At 39.8% G+C, this 15,801-nt stretch overlaps 1 protein-coding gene across 2 annotated transcripts in view; it reads right to left on the reverse strand.

Annotated features, from left to right (window-relative positions):
- Positions 1–15,801, reverse strand: part of EXTL3 (exostosin like glycosyltransferase 3) — a 143,935-nt gene that overhangs the window by 107,075 nt on the left and 21,059 nt on the right. The window lies entirely within an intron of this gene.

Below are 15,801 nucleotides of genomic sequence, written 5' to 3' on the forward strand. Positions count from 1 at the left end.
TCTCTGCCTACTTGTGATCTCTGTTTCTCTGTGTCAAATAAATAAATAAAATCTTTAAAAAAATAAAAACTAAAAAAAAAAATTAATGGTAGTTTCCACGTAATGAACAGTGATAATTACATTAATAGTTAACTCTAAGAAGGTATTTTTAAGTGACCTGTTCAAATTCATACAGCTAATAAGTAGCAAAGATCTGACCCTAAGTGCTTCTAATTCCAAAGCGTATTCCCTTTTTTTAAATGATTTTATTTATTTATTTGAGAGAGAGAGAGAACAAGAGTGGGGGTAGGAGGTAGGGGTAAGGAGAAGCAGACTCCCTGCTGAGCAGGGAGCCAGACATGGGGCTTGAACCCAGGACCCTGGGATCACGACCTGAGCTGAAGGCAGCCGGTTAAAAGACTAAGCCACCCAGGTCCCCCCTCAAAGCATGTTTGCTTAACCATGATTCATTTCTGCCTTCCAGAGGAATGACTAATCTTTAAGGAAATGTCACCAATCAAATATACATAAATAAATAAGAATGAGGTATCACATTACATCTAGGCTATTTATCCACTTAGGGTGATAGCCACTTGGTCAGGAGGCCAAGAATCCCAGTACTAAATAGAAATACTCTCAGTACCTATACACAGAATGAGGAAGGGGCTGACGAGGATCCCTTTTTTTGACCACACTTTGGTCCTGCTCTTCTGAGCTCTCATCTTGACCAGGCTGTGTCCCAGTCCTCAGCCTGCTTATAACCAGTTCCACACAATCCTGCTAAGCCAGTTTAGCAAGAATCCCCCAACCCTTAGTATCTGCCCAAGTTCCTCTTAGGAATTTTCCATCCATTGGTGCCTCTCATCCTTCCTGTTGGCTATAACCCCCCCACCCGACCCACACTATTCCTGTGTATTCAGAGTTGAATCCATCTCTCACCCCTAGCCTAAGTCTTGACCCCTAATGCATTAGTACTGAATTAAGTCTTCCTTGCTGATTTAAATTTGTCTGATACAATTTTCCTTTGACAGGGCAAAGGAGGAGCTGGGAGTACAATCATATTCCCTCATCCTTGCAAACACAGAATATTCGACAAACCTCCCAAGTCCAGCCTGCCTAGAGAATTGTCCAGAATTCTTGGCTGTGAGAACCTTCCTGCGAGCTAAGAAGATAAGCCAAAAAGTGGGAAGAAAGGGAAGAGAGAACCAGGCTTAAGGAAGAAATGAGACTTCCAGTCTAAACCAAGAACTGGGTACAGGAACCCTCTCCTCTCCCATCCAAAATCCCATTGAAAGATGTTTTGCCAGAAAGATTTTTTGAGAAAGAATGAATAACAGAAGTACAAAAATAAGAAAGGTAGCCCATCAGAGGACCAGAAAGCCTGCGAACATAGAAGCATAGAGAATATATAGGGCATAGAGAGCATCAGAATGGGGTTAACAAAGACAGCTGAAACACCTCAGGGGACCACAGGTCTTGAAAAGAAGTTCCACAGGAGCTTTAAACTGGCTGGCAACCCGAAGTACAGAAGTGCCCCACAGACAATCATTAGGATAATTTGTTAGCAAGCAGCATTCGGAGCCACTGGGGAAGCTGGGAATTCCGGTGTTCTCCACCTAAACAAATTTAGCTTTTGCCTTCCAGCTACACATGGAAAACAGATCAAGAAAAGAACAAAAAAGAGCACTTGGTAATTAAAGTATAATTACAGGGGGTAGGAAATCCAATAGAAGGAATGAATTCATTAGAATGCACACAGGCAAGGACTCAATCTGTGAACTGGAGTAAGGGAGAACTTTCAGATTAAGGAGCAAATAGACCAAATTGTGGAAATAAGAGACCAAAGATAAGGCTCATGGATGATAGATTCAGGTAGCCCAATATTCCTTCAATAGGAATTCCAAATTGAGAAAAAGAAATAAGGAAAGGGAAGAAGGTCATCAAAGATATTAGAGAAAATATCTCTGAGCTGAAGACAGACCCAAGTCTTCAGATTAAAAGCCCAATGAGCACTGCGCAGAGTGAACGAACAAATACTCAACTTAGTGACCTTGCAAGGAAAGTTCAAACTTCAAGAAATTTTAAGGGACACCTGGGTGGCTCAGTCAGTTGAGCGTCTGCCTTCAGCTCAGGTCATGATCCCAGGGTCCTAGAGTCGAGTCGGTGTCAGGCTCCCTGCTCAGCAGGAAGTCTGCTTCTCCCTTTCCCATTCCCCCTGCTTGTTTTCTCTCTCTCAAATAAATAAAAAATATTAAAAAAGAGAAATTTCAAAATTTTCCAATGAGGAGGGAAAACGTACACGAAGAGGAAAGAGAATTAAACTAGCAAACTTCATCAACAATATGAGTTGCCCGAAGACAATGGAAGAATGTCTTCAAACTCTTGAGAGAAAGACTACTTGGAGCTCTGAATTCTGTGGTTAAAAAATCATTCAAAATACATTCAGGTCTATAAACACTCATCGTATCTGAAAAAATTACTTCAGGTGTTTGCTCACACAAAACGAAACAAATCTAAGAGAGAGGGTGACATGGGTTTCAGAATGAAATCACAGCAGGCGATTTTAGCTGTATTCTTCTGTGGGTCATTTGTTCTTTCTTTCCACCCTGGTGCTCGCTGAGAGATTAGTTGCCAAACTCAAACTTGGACTTTGGCCTTACTCTTTAATCAGTTCAACCCTATACAGATTCTCCCCTCTTTTTGTCATACTTTTGGTGCTGGCATACTATAAAATCCTAATTATCAGAGGACTCTCTGGAAAATTGAACTTTTCTTGCTAATGCCTTAAAAATTCTGGTTCTCTTTCAGTTGTGAGTAAATTTTAAAAATAGTTTTGAATGTATCTATCCTCTCGTTTGCCAAAGTAAACACACAGTGAACAAAACGCTACTTGTTCCTCAATTCAGGATCATATACTCCTGTGGAACAGGACACCATTCCCCAGAACCAAAACGTTTGTCTGAAGACCCAGAAAAACAATCAAGTGACATGCCCGCCAGGCCCATAGCCACTTACTGGCAGATTCTGGGTGAGACCCTCCTATTCTGACTCCTGGTATTATGGACTGAAGTTTGCCACCACCACCAGCCCCCACACACCACCAAATGCATCTGTTGAAACTCTAACCCCCAACGTGACTGTAGTTGGACACAGGGCTTCTAAGAGGTCATTTAGGTTAAATGAAGTCATAAAAGTGGACTCCTCAGGGTGCCTGGGTGACTCAGCTGGTTGAACATCCGACTCTTGGTTTCAGCTCAGATTACAATCTTATGGGTCTTGGGATCGAGCCCCGTGACCCGCTCTGTGCTCAGCATGGAATATGTTTGAGATTCTCCCTCTCCCTCTGCCTCTCTCTCTCTCAAGTAAAGAAATAAAGAAATCATTTTTTTTAAAAGAAATAAAATCTTTAAAAAACCAAAAAAAGTGGGATCCTTATCAGATGTAAGGACCGGTGCCCTTACAGAAAGAGGAAAAAAGATCTCAATCTCTCCCTCCACATACACACACACTGAGGAACGGCCAGATAAACCCACAAGGTGAAGGGGGTGCCTGCAAACCTGGAGGACAGCTCTTAGTGGAACCGAAGCGTGCTGGCACCTTGATCTCGGACTTCCAGCCTCCAGAGTTACAAAAAAATAGATTTTCTGTTGTTGAAGCCACCTAAGCAGACCACTACTGCCCGCGTGTTTGTGTTCCTCCAGATTCATGCATTGAAACGTCATCGCCAGTGGGATGGTATGAGGAGGTGGAAACTTTTGACGGGTGAAGCCCTCTATGAGCCAGCGGTTAGGGCCCTTATGAAAAGATCCGAGAAAGATCCCTGACTCCCTTTCTGCTGTGAGGTTACAGCATCCATGAGGAAGCAGACTCTCACCAGAGAGAGGCCCCTGCCTCAATCTTGGACTTTCCAGCCTCCAGAACTGAGGAATAAATGCTTGCTATTCCTAAGCCACCCAGTCTATCTTGTTCTCTTACAGAAAGCCAGACTCAGACACTCAGCCAAATCCCATTTGTTTCATTCTCTCTGCTCATCTCGAATGAGTTGTTTGTCAAGTGCATTTTTACCTGTCACAGATAAAGAAAATGTTGACTATCTGAAGTGAATAGCTCTTTCCACAAAATAAACATTCATATTTTAGTATTAGCTTACTTACTATGTCTCTGCCTCTTTTGCAAGCATCCCTAAAAGAGCCCATATTCATAAATTCATAACAGAGTTATGGGATTAATTTTTCTTCCTTTCCCTCCCCCAGCAACTCTATTTCTTCTCAATTTCACCAAACTGTTTTTTCGCTTTGTGGTGAGGTAACTGTTTTTCCATCACTCAACAGAACATCTATCATAATTTTATTTTATTATCTTAATTGAGATATAATCGACATTAATATTATATTAGTTTTAGGTATATATCTGTCATGATTTTATTTTTTTATTTGTTATTTGCAAAAGAGTGAACACAAGCAGGGGGAGCAGCTGAGGGAGAGGGAGAAGCAGACCTGCCACTGAGCAGGGAGCCCAATACCAAGGGCTCAATCCCAGAACCCTGGGATCATGACCTAAGCCAAAGGCAGACGTGTAACCAACTGAGCCACCCAGGTGTCCTCTATCATGAATTTAAATATCAAACTCACTCTTCTGAAAATATCTATGGCTAAACAAGTATACAAATGCTAGAAATGAAAATGTAATTTTACTTTTCACTGCATTTCAGCCATGAAAATCCATTTAAATGGAGAAGTGAGCACATTCACTCTGTTGACAGTGCTAAGATAGAAGACTGAGCGAACCCCAGGTCAGGCCCCACTTGTACTTTGAAGGGATAAGGAGACAGTGATGTTTTCTAATTTATTTTCTTCTTTTCCCATGAGTCTCTTCGTAATTCCTGTCTGCTGGAGCAGCCAAATTCCGACGCCTGCCTTTTTAAGCTTAGAGAGAATCAAGAGATCAAGTGTCTGCAGTTCTGTGACCAGCCTGGACCACCACTTTTGCGGAAAAAAAGAGATAACCATAGCCTCTATCTGGAACATGTTCCACTGCCGGGAGGCTTAAAGGAGACCTTGGGAAGTGGAAGAGACCAGGGGCTCTGACAAATGGTGGTCTTCGAGTGGGGGGCTGCGAACACCTTCTATACGGGACGAGACACCAGCAGCTTAGCAAATCGGTGTCCAGATATGCAACATAAATTCAACAATTTCCCGGCCTGAGCTCTTGCCTGTGTGGCACAATCAGATTCTTCCTTTCCCCAACAGTCCTCCTTCCACTCTACAAAGGACAAGAACACCTCTCACCTAGGCCAGTCTCACCATGGTGCACCCCCTTGGGCACCAAACAGAAAGAGAAATGGGAACACTAGTGTTGGTGCGGAAGTAACAAGACTGAGTAACACATGCATGTACAAATCGGGGGAGTTTCCGATGCTTTGGGTTCAACAAAGCTAAAGGAGGCCTAAGAGTCTCAGACTTAGAGAGCATTCAAAATGACTTTTGACAATAGGTCAACAGAGGATTTGGGGCTCAGAATGAGCTCAAAGAATTAACTGAGGGTGCTATAACACAATTCTTTCCTTTCCTATCTTCTTTTCATATGAACGAGATTCCTTGGCATTTCCCCTGAGAAACACAATTGCTACTGAACCCTGACCCACTCTAGCAGTGAAAATAACCAAACCCAGATACACAACCTCACTGTGGTAAAAATCTCATCTCTCTCATTAAAGGATATATTTCCACTAGAATATAACTTTACATTTAGTAATTACTTACTAATTTGAAGGATACATTGTTGTTCTGACCAAGTATATTGCTGATAATTATAATGATAACTCCAACAGAAGACAGTATTCAATGGTCATAGGAAATACAGTCACAGGAAATAAAAATATTAAAATATATTTTTATATGTATTTATTGCAATACAACAGGGTGACCATGGAAAGATTTTCAAGCATAAAAATATACATGAGAGGAGTGCCTGGTGGCTCAGTGGGTTAAAGACTCTGCCTTCGGCTCAGGTCATGATCCCAGGGTCCTGGGATGGAGCCCCGCATCGGGCTCTCTGCTCAGCAGGGAGCCTGCTTCCTCCTCTCTCTTGGCCTGCCTTTCTGCCTACTTGTGATCTCTGTCTGTCAAATAAATAAATAAAATCTTAAAAAAAAAATACATGAGAAAAGTCCATATAGGAAGTGGAATGGAAATTCAAACTCAGGGGAAAAAAGAATGATGTAAAATTTCTGAGGTTTAAAGGAGAGTTTGTTCCTGTAGTGTTTTAATGGATGATGGTGAGTATCAATCACAATTAGTTTCCTCCTCAGACATATAAAAGAATAATGCCACAGTTTTGAGTAGGTGTGTGTGTCATACACACACATACATACATACACATACATCTGGATCAATCGACCTATCTATATATTTGTGTTAATGCTCTATATTTTATCATCTGTAGTTTATATAAATATATTTATATTTTATATTGTATTATATATATTATGTATATATGTACACAAAATATAAATATATTTTTATATAATTTATATGCTCAATGGGGATATATAAATGTGTGTGTATATATATATACACACATTCCTATATATGCACTATAACAAATATACCATACATATATGTGTGTCTACATATACATATGTATATGTATACTATATACATAGCTCTATCTGCATCTATTCATGTTAAGACTTTACATTTAGGTGTGTCTATTTTAATAAACACACATACACATACGCATGCATACATATATGCGCATTTATATTTATCCTAAGACTTCACACTGTATATAAATACATACATGTATTATGCACACACACACACAAAAGCCTCAACATGAATATTCTTTGTGGTAAAATATGTAATTACATGCAATTACCAAAATTTATCAAACTGTACACTTAAAGTTGCCAGATTGTATGTAAACAAAACAAAGAGAAGCAAAGCCTCCCCATTAAGATGCAAATAGAAAAAAAAAAGCAAAAATTAGAAACAGGATATTTCCTTGGTATGACTGGTAAATAAGTATCTCGTGTGAGTGTGTATAAAATGGCTTAGCACACACATATGCAGGTATATGTATATTCAGTAATTTTTTTAAGTCAATATTGATAATAAACTATAAAATATATCCTTCACAACTATTTAAACCTAAAATTTTAGATACAGACTATAAAGATGTGAGGGGGGGCATGTACTTTTCCAGAAACCCTCTGGAGGATGTATAAGCCAAAAAGTCTGAAGACCCCTGGGTGCCAAGACGGGACAATACATATGGGTGAAACCAACACGGTAGACACGGAGAGAACAAAGAAAGAGTCAGTACATTTTTGCTACTAGGATATAGGAAAGCTAGATTACAATGACATAATGTTTACATATGCAGTAGACACAAAATTTTAAAAGGAGCTCTTTGTTCTACTTACTGTGGGGCAGGCACTGGCACATATGAAGAAGGAAAAGAGATGACTGGACAGGCAAGGAATTAGACTTGCTGATGCTGAGACACCACCAGATAAAATCTGGTAGATGACCCTGGGTTCCAGGATAGAAGCCCACACACACGCATGGTCCCACCATAAGCCCAGGTCACAGAACCTCGTCTCAGGACTCATTCCATAACTACATGAAACAAGCCTCATAATTACTTTGGGGTGGGGGGAGAGAAGTCAGTTCTGCTGAACTCATACCAAGTTCAGAAATCTTTATCATTAAGGTCTAACTGGATTCTTTTTCCAAATCACACTGCAAACAAATTTTTGTGCTCTTAGGATGCCATATAAATAGTATTTTATAAATGCAGATGATTCAAAAGTGGTAAACACTGGGCCCTTGCTCTCAGTAAACTTGCATCTAACCAGGAGGACAACATCCAAGGTAAAACAACTGAAGAACAATTCAAAGCCACATATAAGAAACACGTAATAATCCCGCAGGGGAAACCACTACTCTCATACTTTCCCAGTGGCAGTATAAATTGGTACAATCCCCTGTGGAAGGAATTTGGGCACATAGATCAAAATTACAACTAAGTGTCCCCTTTGACCCAGTAATTTAACCTCTAGGAACGTATCCTTTAGGTCATACTTTAGAAACAACATATATACAAAGTTTCTCATTGCAGCATTATTCAAAATAACAAAAAGCTGTAAAGGACTCAAATACCCTTGAATAGAGGACTGGTAAAATAAATTATGCTACATATGCACAATAGAATATTTTGAAGGTATAAACATGCACGAGGAAGCTTTCAATGCACAGACATTTTTTTTAAAGTCTCCAAAGTCTATTAGGTGGGAGAAAAAAAAAACAAGCTCAGCAGGCTGCAGAAAATGTATATAAGAGGCATCCTTTTGTTTATGAGGAGAAAACAAGAATGCAGAATATATTTGTATTTGCTTTAATATTCATAAGTAAACTCAAGATAAATACACACAAAAATGAAAAACTGAGACCAGCAGTGAGTTGAGGGAGGGTGAAAAAAGAGTGATGGGGAAGGAAAGGAGGGAGACTTTTGCAGCATAAAGGGCATAGATCTATTTGGAATCACGTGAGGGTCTTCCCATTCAAAACAACTAAGAAGAGAATAATGTAAAAACACCCTCAAGGAGGCTCAGCAGAATGAGGATGAAGCTGGTTTTCGTGGGACTCCTCCTCGCCCTGTGTCGGGCATGGAGCATTGGGCAGCTCTGTGAACAGAAGGGAAAGAAAGGGAGCAAGAGCACAGAGTTTCTGCACAGCAGCACAGGGCTGTTTCTACTGGTGCCATCATGTCTAAAGGCCTCTGAGCCACTGTCCAGCTGAAATCCTTCCCCCACTGGTGTCTCCCCCTCACCAGAGCCTGGATCCCATTCCTCCCTGCCCTCCTTGTTGTCAGGATGCCCAGCCATTCACACCAGTTACCAGAATCCTCAAGCAGCTGGCTTTAATCTTTACTTTGGGAGAGTAGGAGGGGGAGGGCAGGGTCGATTAAGTAAATTTCTATTAAGGGAACAGTAAAGTGCAGGAGGTCAAAGAGTCTGGGACAGATGCCTGGCTGGCTGCCAAGCCAAGCTTAGAAAATACTCCCTAAAGATACCAGAGAAATCTGCCCAAATGTGAATGCTGCTGGCTTCAAGTCGTGTAATCATGGGTGATGTGCTTTCCAATTTTATTTTTATTTTAATTGTTTAAATATTTTATTTATTTGAGAGAAAGAGAGCAAGAGAGAATGAGAGAGAGAGAGGGAGAGAACACGAGAAGGGGAGGAACAGAGGGTGAAGCAGACTCCCTGCTAAGCAGAGAGCCTGATGCAGGGCTCAATCTTGAGACTCCAGGATCATAACCTGAGCAAAGGCAGATGCTTAACCAACTGAGCCAACCAGGTGCCCCTCCAATTTTATTTTTAAATGGAGCACAGATTACACTTAGAAAACAAAACAAAACAAAAATATTGCACACAACGTGAAAGATGTATACATTAAAAAACCAAACCACTGTTATTAACGTAGTTCAGAAACTTTGGAAGATAAAGAAAGGCACTCAAATGGGCAGCGTAAGAATTTCACAGCTGTAGGGGCACCTGGCTGACTCAGTCAGTAGAGAATATGACTCTTAATCGTGGGTTCATGAGTTCAAGCCCCATGTTGGGCACAGAACTTACTTTTAAAAAATGAATAATAAAATAAAATACAATTTAAAAAAGAATTTCACAGCTGGAAACAATCAAAATAAGAATACCATATTTTGTGGAACATGAAAGGAATAGCATGGAGGACATTAGGAGAAGGAAGGGAAAAATAAAGAGGGGGATATCTGAGGCGGAGAAAAACATGAGAGACTATGGATTCCGGGAGACAAACTGAGGGTTTCAGAGGGGAGAGGAGTGGAAGGATGCGTGAGCCCAGTGATGGGTATTAAGGAGGGCACGTATTGCATGTTATATGCAAATAATGAATCATGGAACACTGCATTAAAAACTAATGATGTACTGTATGGTGACTAATGTAACATAATAATAATTTAAAAAAGAATACCATATTTTTAAAAATCTTCCTGTAATGCTGAAGATGTTACCTGACTGGATGTCAGTGCGACCTGCCTGGTTAGGCTGAGCAGAGTGGAACTGTCCATGGTTCCAGGGCAGGAAAGGGCAATCATTTAAGAGGTGGCTGCATCAGTCCTAGCTCTCCAGGCCACAGCCAGGGACCCCTTTGTCTTCCTCTCACTGGGTTTGAAACTCAGTATCTAGCACTTTGAACCCAAATGATGGTGATGGTCCTATTCATCTCAGAACCTTAACAAACACATTTTGAAAATTGGCCAGTTTTTCTCTCACCTCCTTAGTAATTGTGGGAAACATAAGCTAATATTCAAATTACTTGGGTAGGTTTGGGCATAGTTGAAGCTAATAAAGTTTCTCACCATTTAAAAAACAGTTCTATTTAAAGGAAAGTCAGTAGAATTAGATGGAACATCGAGCCCCTCAATACTTGGAAAAACAAAAAAATAGACTGGACCTTGGTGAAGGGGTCTATCCTAAAACCTTCCTAAAACCCAAATGTGAGAACTGCACTATCGTATAGAACTTCCCCCTTTATTTTTTTATTATAAATGATAGGCACACAAATGACCAAAATGAGAGTGCCCTGGAGGACAGAATTCAAGGAATGGCTAGACAACAAAATCTTTAAAGGACAGGGGTGTAGTAGGCGACCGCAAGAACAGGGCCCAGGGACACATATACCAGCAAAACTCTGTCCACCTCTCACTTATGCTTCTCCATGCAAGCCATCTTCACCACCTGCTACACATGGTAGGAAATATGGCCATTGAAAGGCAGCTAAAGTATCACCACTCGCAAGGAATTGCTCAAATTTTTCTGGTCTTAAGTTCAAATATCATGAGAAGAGTCTTTGATTGACCTGCAATAGTCAGGTGTCCACCGTGGACCAATGAGCTATAAAAGCATGGCAGCTCCTTCTAGACTCATGTGGTTGAAGGGAAGAACACCTGATCTCAGTACTCAGAAGGTGCTAGACAGACCAAAACAAACAAACAAACAAACAAACAACAAAACCAGAGGGCTACTACACTGCAGTATAGAATAATATTCTAAAACTCAAAAGTGTAAATGACATTTCAACCTTTTTGGGAGTCCCTTTTTATTTTTTATGCAGCAAAGCTGCAGTGAGATAAAGAGGCTAGGCCTTTGTCTGGGTACTCTCAGAAGCAAAGAGTCTCCCTCCGACATACCAGCCTCACAGCACACACAATTCAAGATCAGTCCACCTTAGCTCAATCCAAACCACTGTGTGTCATGGACTTCTGATTGCTTACAGGTGGTAAATTATAAATAAGAAGGGTCTAGAATGCCTCAGAGAAAAGCATTTTTAATGGCAGGTGCTTCTCTGAAATGAATAGATTATATAAAAAGGAAGAATGGTTCTCAATGAGCCTGTGTATTCTGACTCATCTTGACACCACCTGCTCCTTCCCGCCCACTCGATCACCAACTAATTCCTATTGTTTCTACGTCAATAGCAACCCTCCCTTTAGTCCCTTCCCCTTATTCTTCCACTGTCCTGCTTCAGGACATTATAACCAGGTTGAATCTTTCTATAAATAGTAGAAAGAGAAATAGGGTGCCTGGGCTCTTGTTAGCCAAATACCTATTGAAGAATAAATGACTTTTAGTGCCAAAGTTTAAGAATAATGAAGCCAAGACTAGGAAAATGACAAGAGCATGGGTGTTGGAACAAGATAGCTCTGTTCTGAACCCAGCCCTGTCATTTACTCTCTGCATGACCATTGCCAGTTATTCAACCCCTTGGAGGCTGATTATATATAATATTTGTCTTGCAGACTTACTGTAAAAATTAAAATAGATGACAGATTTCAAATTGCCCCAAATATTAAGGGAATATTTTGTACTTGCTTCTGACAGTAGAAGACTCGTGCTGACCTTACAAAGGTCAATAAGCAAAAGCAAAGAGAATACAGGGGTCCAGAGACTAAATCTGTTCCCCTCCTCCCATCTTGCCGTGGCTCACAAACAAAGAACGGCCATTTTTTCCCTCTAAGCCTGAAGGGTCTGACTAAATAGTAGCTCTTGGTTTTCCTTGTTTAGCACTGCTTTGATGCAGAACAGTTATCTGACGGAAAAACATTTAGAGTCACTCTTCAGATTGCGTATAGCCGGACTCTGCATTTAAGGAGACAGAAAAGTTTGGGAAAACTAATTCCCTGAATGCTTTAGTAAAGTTTGAGTAACTTGAGTAATTTTCACAGCATACTGTGAACTTAATGATAGGGTAGGAGGGGTGAGTGGCACGTGCCAGTAAATTTAAATGTTTGAAGGATTACAACTAACTTGGAGTATGAGACAGAAGATAGGGCTCCGGATCAAACATCTGGAGTATTTTGTCCTATACTATTATATGATAGAGACTGCTATGGGAATATGATGACGGAAGATGGAATTAGTGAAGATTCTGCAGTACTGAACATGGATTCAACAAGAAAATCTTCCTGAAAAATTTTTTTTTGTTTTAATCAAATTCAACATAGAGGAAACTAATCTCTTGTGACCTACTAAGGATAAGGAGGTCAACAAAATCTCCTGAGAATCTGTAAGCCAGAGAAATTTTTATCTTTCTCCTTATTCAAGAATCCTAAAAGATCATCACTAGGGAAACCGATTCTGGTGCTAAAAGTAATACTATGTCGCTTTCTCTCATGTTAGGTAACATTTATAAGACTTTACATCTCAGGAAAATCCTTTTCTGTTGTATTACAGAGATTTGTTACTATCTTACTAACAAGTATCAGCAAACAACCAACATAAGTAATCTGTGAAAAGAAAATGTGAAACACTCTAGAAAGAACGTAAAGATCTTCATAAATAGAAAAACACCCCATGTTCATGGATTAGAAGATTTAATGTTGTTAAGAGAATAACACTACACAAAGCAACACATAAATTCAATGTGGTGTTTATCAAAATCCCAAGGATCTTTGATTTAAAATGGAAAAACCCATCCAAAAACTCGTATAGGGGCGCCTGGGTGGCTTAGTGGGTTAAAGCCTCTGCCTTCGGCTCAGGTCATGATCCCAGGGTCCTGGGATCGAGCCCCGCATGGGGTTCTCTGCTCAGCAGGGAGCCTGCTTTCTCCTCTCTCTCTGCCTGCCTCTCTGCCTACTTGGGATCTCTGTCTGTCAAATAAATAAATAAAATCTTAAAAAAAAAAAAAAGTTTAAAAAATTAAAAAAAAAAAAAAAAAAAAACTCGTATAGAGCTTCAAGGGACCCACAATAGTGAATATAACTTGAAAAAGAAGAACAACTTTGGAAGATTCATGCCACTTGATTTTAAAACTTATAAAACCACAGTAATCAGAACTATAGTACTGGAATAAGAATAGACATATAGACCAATGGAATAAAATATAGAGCCTAGCAATAAACCTCCAGATGGATGGTCAGTTTATGCTGATAAGGATGCCAAGACCTCTCAAAAGAGAAAGAACAGTCTCTTCAAAAAACAATCCTAGAGCAATGTCCACAATAGCCAAACTACAGAAAGAACCTAGATGTCCATCAACAGATGAATGGATAAAGAAGAGGTGTATATACATACAATGGAATACTATGCAGCCATCAAAAGAAATGAAATCTTGCCATTTGCAATGACATGGATGGAACTAGAAGGTATTATGCTGAGCGAAATAAATCAATCAGAGAAAGACAATTATCATATGATGTCCCTGATATGAGGAAGTTGAGAGGCAAAGTGGGGGGCTTGGGCGGGGTAGGAAAAGAATAAATGAAACAAGATGGAATTGGGAGGGAGACAAACCATAAGACTCTTAATCTCACAAAACAGAGGGTTGCTGGCAGGAGGTGGGTAGGAATAGGGTGGTTAGGTTATGGACATTGGGGAAGGTATGTGCTATGGTGAGGGCTGTGAAGTGTATGAAGTGTAAAACCTGGCAATTCACAGACCTGTAACCCTGGGGCTAATAATACATTATATGTTAATAAAAAATTAAAAATTAAAGAAAAAAGATGTTGGGGGGGGTGCCTGGGTGGCTCAGTAGTTAAGCACCTGGCTTCAACTCAGATCACTATCCTGGGATTGAACCCCACATCAGGCTCCCTGCTCAGCAGGGAGTCTGCTTCTCCCTCTCCCACTCCCCCTGCTTGTGTTCCTTCTCTTTCTGTCTCTCTCTGTGTCAAATAAATAAATAAATAATATATATATATATTTTTTAATGATGCTAGGACAACCAGATTCCACAGGCAAAAGAATGAAGTTGGCCCTTACTTAATACATATTTACAAACATTAAGTCAAAATGAATCAAAGACCTAAATTTAAGAGCTAATACTATAAAACTTTTTGAAGAAAACATAGGGGCAAATTTGTATGACTTGGATTGGGCAATGGTTTCTTAAATATGATACCAAGAGCACAGACAACACAAGAAAAAAATAGATAAACTGGACTTCACGAAAATTTAAAACTTCTAGGCATCAAAAGACACTATCAAGAGAGTGAAAAGAAAACCCACAGAATAGGAGAATATTCGCAAATCATATGTCCAACACAAGTTTAATATTCAGAATAAAGAACTCCTAAAATTCAACAAGACAAAACAAACAACCCAGTTTTTAAATGGGCAAAGGGCGGGGTAGAAGTGAGAGGGATGAGTAAGTGGGACACAGAGGATTTTGGGGCAGTGAAATTATTCTAGATGCTACTATAATGATGGATATATGCCATCATACATTGATCAAAGCCCATGATCTCTGATGTAAACTCTAAACGTTGGATGGTAATGAGGCACTGATCCAGGTTCACTGACTGTAACACATGTACCTCTCTCGTACTAGATAAGCTGATCCTAAAATCCAATAGAAGAATGAAGAACTAAGAAAAACAAAAAAAAATTTTTTGAACAAACTAAAAACAATGTAGGCCCCCTCTCCCTCTGAGATATCAAGATGTAAAAGATGTTACAGTATGTAGGCAGTGTGATATTAGCCTAGGAATAGACAACTAGATCAATCAAGCAAAGACCTCCCTGGATGAACCCAACTGCATGGAAACTTGGTTTCAGGCAGACGTAACAGATCAGTGGGAGAAAAACAGACTATACAGTGAAGGTGTTGGACCAACCAATGATCTATATGGAACAAAAAGAAAAATGGACCCCCAGCTGATGCCAACCACAAAATAAATGCTATTTAGATTACATGATTAATGTGAACATCAAAACTTGAAAAAAAATTTAGAAAAAAATACAGATATGATTTTGGAGTGGGAATAAAACTTTTTAAATAATACTTGAAAACCCAATAAAGACAGTGAAATCATCGACTACCTTCAAATTAAACTTGACTGTATACCGAAATACCCTATAAACAAAGCAAAAGACAAGCAAGAGACGTGGAGATCCCTGCAAAAGATATGACTGGAAAAAGATTAGTAACCAGAATATACAGTGAACTACTTCCACCAACAAGACAAAGAACTATAGGACAGACAAAAAAGACAAGAATATGAATAAATAGGTTAACCAAGAGGAGACATGAATGGCCAAGAACCACATGAAAAAATGGTCAGCCTCAGTATAAGGAAAATACAAACCATCATGAGAGATCATTTCACATGCATCCAACTGGCAAAAATATTTTTAAAACTAGACAAGAGTAAGCATAACTAAGGCAGCTCAGAAGCTGTCACACACGCCATCAACTGGTACAACCATTGTGGAGGTAAATTTGGCCGTACCCGTGTGCATTCAATAGAACCCAGCATTGCAGCTCCAACCAAACACGCT

Source organism: Mustela nigripes, chromosome 1 (genome assembly GCF_022355385.1).
Source record: "Mustela nigripes isolate SB6536 chromosome 1, MUSNIG.SB6536, whole genome shotgun sequence".
NCBI lineage: Eukaryota > Metazoa > Chordata > Mammalia > Carnivora > Mustelidae > Mustela > Mustela nigripes.